Source organism: Antrostomus carolinensis, unplaced genomic scaffold (assembly GCF_000700745.2).
Source record: "Antrostomus carolinensis isolate BGI_N321 unplaced genomic scaffold, ASM70074v2 scaffold16265, whole genome shotgun sequence".
In the NCBI taxonomy this organism is placed as follows: domain Eukaryota; kingdom Metazoa; phylum Chordata; class Aves; order Caprimulgiformes; family Caprimulgidae; genus Antrostomus; species Antrostomus carolinensis.
Genome location: NW_010318585.1, coordinates 1 through 5,561, shown reverse-complemented (window position 1 = coordinate 5,561; position 5,561 = coordinate 1).

The following is a 5,561-nucleotide window of genomic DNA, read 5'->3' as shown; positions in this document are numbered from 1 at the left end:
ATTGTGATATGTCTGATCAGGGCAAACTACTTTGTTATTGTTCATATGTTCAGAGGTAATGCCTGTCACAACAGTCACAAACAACTCTATTTAAAACAGAGTATTAGAAATCTAATTAAGTCTACCAACCTCCCACTTTTAAACCTTAAACAGTAAATGACTCCCCTTACATCTGGAAGCTTGAGTTGATAACAGCACCAGATGCAGTTTCACCTACTCAACTGAATCTCACATTTTCTGGTATTAACTACATCTCATAATCTGTGTCACTTTTACAGATGTACAGGTAAATATGTCTCTTTTTAATATTTTCACAATATTAAAGCTGTTGCAAGTCCATTCTTTTCCTACCATTCTGCTAAACACAGCTAATCAGAAGAGCTAGAGAATCTTACTTCCAAGACCACCTTTTCACACTGGGAACAGATTCAAAACTCTTAGCTTTGAACTGTCAGATTCAAAACTGAACTGTACCTGGCACACTGAGCAAAATAAACAAACACATCAATAAATTATTATTTCTAAATAAGCAAAGTTTCACAGAGGTCTCTAACAACCATTTAATGGAAACATAGTTACCTAAGCTGAAATTGTGTATCTCAGGGATAATTCCATAGAAAATGGTGCCAAATGTCAGTCATTACTCAGCATACCAGAGATGTCAGTATCTGGCCAGCAACTCAGGAACCCATTCTGCATATCTTTATCAGGCACTCTTAATTTACATGAAATGTCATCCATAGTGGCCATTAATGCATGTAAACACCATGGAATAGTTTGACTGATTTAAATGCCTTGGTCTTAGCCAAGGAGAAATCCATAGAACTTCATCAGGAGTTTGGCACATGGGCTGTAAGAGCACATTCCTGGTTAAAACAAAAGACACCTTGTTTAACCAGTAAAGTAAAACCGTGAGAAGTATTTGCTCCTGGTAGCAAGATGGACAATGGTCAGTTCTATACAGCACGGCAAGTTACCATCTTTCTGGCTAAGGGGAATATCACGCACTGTGGTACAACACTGGTGTCACACGCAGCGATGCGGACGTGGCTGGTGACAACGCAGTCAGCTACACTGCCTTTAACTCTATCTGAGGCAGAATACAATACCTATCAACTCCTTTTCTGTGTGCAAATTAGTCTCAGCAAAGGGGAGGAGACCCTGCTGACTTCATTATATTGAATAGGATAATACATTTGTCTCTAAAATTGCATTACATTAACTGAGAATAATGCAACCTTTATTCTTTCATAAGTTTATTAGCTTAATGAGCCATTAAGATGTCTAGTATTTAAAGCATACAATAAGATCTATAGTTTACGCTTCAGAAATCACCCAAATATCTTACATGTGCTAATAGCACTCTCAACCAGAGAAATCTAGCCTTTCATTTATTTTTACATTCCCTTTCATTCTATCCATAATATATATTTATTTACAAAGAAAGCAGGAGAATATGTAATACCAAATCAAGTATTCTAAGTTAGGAAAGGCAAAATGGGAACATATATGTTGGATAATACCTTGCTCCTGATCAGATCCCAGGCAATCCCACTCATTATTTTCTCTCTCACTATCTCAAGTTTATTAATCAGAAAGTTCTTCCTTTCCAGCTGATCAGAGTCCCATAAAGATTCGGAAGCAACAGTATCCACCCACAAAGGGGCCATGTGTTTTTGCAGTGACCTCTAGATCTCCCGACCAGGCTCTCGTACAGAAATGCTGGGTTTGGACCCCACCATGGCAGTGCTCCAGCACTCACATGGCCTGTGACTATAGCCAAGGCAGTCACTGGTTCAGCCTTGCCACTTTTGCCTGCAAAGCCTCAACCACTTGGAGCCACAGCAGGTGCATGCCCAAAGGATCAAGGGAAGACAGAACACTCCTGTAGGTCTGTAACTATTTTGTATTGCAGAACAAACTCACCCATCACGTTTTTCTCCTTTCAGAAATGCCCTGCATCTAATTGCTTCTGTGTGATTGGCTCGGGAACGACATCCATAAATCTGTGAAATGCCAATATGAAATTATACTTGCATAATCTTGGCATACTCATAAATAAAATCCTTCAGCTAAAGGAAAGTTATTGACAGTAATTTCTAGACAGATGTGATTTTCCAAGATCTGTTATTTTTGACAGTGTTCTATCAGAACTCTGGTCTGATTCTTTATTACTATATGAGTAACTTTTACAGTAATACTCTTTTAACACAACTTTCAAGGCTCTGTTACTTTGATTTTTCCATCATTTTATATTGCATAACTATTATCACTGAACTAATTTTAATAAGGCATATTACAGTAGAGCAGCATTTCGGCTGATTAAATGTGTATCAAGAGTATTAAACCATTTCTTTCACCTTTGTTCCAAAGTAACTGCATATAATACCACATAACCACTATTATAACTAAATGTATGTTTCAAGGTGGTGAGGACTTTCATATACCTCATTCTAAAGTCTACTGGTTCAACCAGTCTCATGGCTCAGCACTGCTAGTAAGATTAAAAAAAAAAAGAACCTATGCTGTAACACTCGGGAGAAATTACAGTTTGTGAGCCCAGTAGCAGCTTTGTCATGCAACGAAAGACTGTAGTACCACAGGCCTAGAAAAGCTCAGCAGCTTTGGACGTGTGCTTCTTAGGTAGAAAAGACAGCTAAAGAGATAAACTGGACCAACACCACATACATTTCTATAAGGGACCTTGGAGTTTTCAGTGCACAACTTCTTTTTCCACCTCACTAGCTTTTCTGATAAGTATTTTTTAATAGGATTCTTGATACTGGTTGAGGCAAGACGAAAATAATAGAAGACATATTTACAAAAAGCTCTAAAAGGAAAGCTTTCAGAACAAGGAAACTGCTGTATTTTGTATTATTTGTGGAAAAAACAATGGAGAATGTTTTGGGAAGACTCCAATAAAACTGCCAAAGTGCCAGAATGTATCCCAAAACACTACATTTGGAGTTACAGTTCAAAATCCTGGTTAGTGAGGCAAACAGTAGTAAGAAACGCCATGGGACCTCAGTGTCTTTTTCAGGAAATAAAAAATTACTTAATCTAACACTGTTGCACTTTATAAACTTCAACCAACCAGTTACACCAGCTCAAGAGCCTCTGCATTCCAGCACAGATTTCTGTGAGGCCCATTTAAAAGGAAGTGCACACTACCCATGTCCTACACCCATATCCTTCCTCTCCCCTTATTTGTTCCCTTACAAAATCCAGAAAATAATTGTAAAAAATGCATTTACACAATGTTCATACTTAATGCTCATTTTATAAACATGCAAAAGACATATTCTCAGTAGGCATATGCACACAGAACACATGTATACACTACATCTATACATATGTATATATACATACAGACACACACACACCCACACACATATACACACTTGGAGAACTTACACAAACACTGACGACAGTACCAACAGCCTCATCCTGCTCCCTTCTCTGGCTGAGCAAGAGAGAGGTGCACTGGACTCAGACACACACTCAGACACACACACATACAGAGCCCTCGCCCAGGAAAGAGTCAGAAATTAATTTAACAAGAAGATGGGACAGACTGCACCGATCAGGCACAGACAAGCATACCAACCACTCAAGTACTTTCATGCAACTTTTTTATCCCCTAACCCTCTACTTTCCCACACTCAGCCCTCCTCCGTATCACCTAATCCCTCCCTTTTCCCACTTTGGTTCCTCCCCTAGTAAATCCTACAGTAAGTCCTGTGCAATCCGAAAATGCTCTTCCCCTGCATCCCATCACGTGCCCCACTCCTTGGCAGCACTTGAAAGGTGATCTGGAGAGCTGCTCCCGATGACTCATGGTGATGAGGACCCCCATCATCACCCCCTGGACACAGGGGGATGAGACTTTCCTGAGGCAGACCTGGGAAGGGCCCAGATAGGGTGTTCATTCCTGGAAGTCTGCGGTTTGGGTTCCTGCCTGCTGTTGTGTTCTGTGCTCTTCTGGAATTGTGGAGATGGGCCTGGGAGTATCCAGGGCAGGGGATTATTTGGGCTCTTCCTTCCCCCATCACTGTCTCTCGGTGTTCCTTTGTGGGTGTGCAGAAAAACTGTTGCACATAACACAGTACCATAAAACAATAGAAGGGCAAAGGCTGCAGGAAGGAGTTTGAAAATTACATTCAATTTGTACTTTTGTAGCGGAAAAGTTAATTGCACTAGAAGCATCTTCACACATTGTTTTCAGATTAAGGAGACAACCTAGTTTTTAAAACACTGTCCTCTGATGCTCCCCATGAGCCAGGCAGCGATGTCACAGTACTGTTGTAAGGTGCACAGGTATCTTGGACTTTCCTGGTCTTAAGGGTAGAGATAATGTAAATACAAAAATCTACTCACAAATGATAACTAAAAGAAAATCAGATACCAGTCAAGTGTTCATCACAGAAGGTAATGTAGAGATACTGCGCTGGTTGGAGGGTATTTGCTGAAGCTGAACAGGTCACAGTGACTACTGTGGCTTCCCAAAGTACATTTTCAAACCATCAAGTCTCTCTCTGTTTGAACCACTGCAGTCAGAATCCTCTGAAGGTCCTCTGAAAAGGACCAGAACAGGATTGCTGCCAAAAAGCCAAGTTTTCAGGATTGTTCCTGCTGCTAATCATGGTAATTTTGAGGTTTGATATACCTTCCTGCCACAGCTTCTATGACTAAACCCCCAAAAATGCATGGTCAATTAAAGATTAATGCATAATGATCTCATTTTTTATATGTCTAACACTTTTGAGAATTTTGATTCCTGAAATTACCAGCAGCCTGATAAAGCTTGTCACAGTTTCAGGCTTGCCATTATTCTCAAGTACTCAAGCAACATGGGAAATAACAGCAAATTTGCCCAACCTAAAGAATTCATGTCCTTTAAGTTGTTACTGTAATACATGTGCAAAAACGCATCTGAAAACTTAAAACATAAGCTTATGACTACTGCCAAAAGTTAAGTCTCTTTCAAAGTGCAAATTTAAATCTTGTATTAATAAAGATGTCCAAATAGTGAATTTTTTTTTAAGTTAAATTACGTATTTTCTTCTTTGTTTGACCTCAGTTTATTTATGCCACAGCAAGACTGCTGCAGGTGCATTTACTGTGACCTCAGGAGTCAAAGGCAGCAAAGGCCTACCAGTTCATCCATTCTCCTCTTTGATATCACACTGTTCATCCCAGGAGTAAAGTAAAGCTCGAATTAAAGCCTTCCGCCAGATCTACCAAAAACTATTCCACTCTCCATCAAGTCTCAGACAGGAAAACTGGTCTGCCCTTCAGCATCTGCCTATGCCTCCTCTTCACAGACTGCCTTCTTCCTTGTTAGGTTTTACATTTTAACATATACAAAGGACACACTCCCAACTAATTCGGTTCCTCTTCACATTCTATCCCGGGCTTCGTTGCTCAGTCCAGGCTTCCACTTTTCAGTTTCCAGGCTCTACCACACTGACACGTCCAGCAGCCTTCGCTCTCCAGAACGCACCGGGAGTCACGCTTAGTGAAGCCCTGCGTATCACGCATGCACAAAACACCTGCCTTCC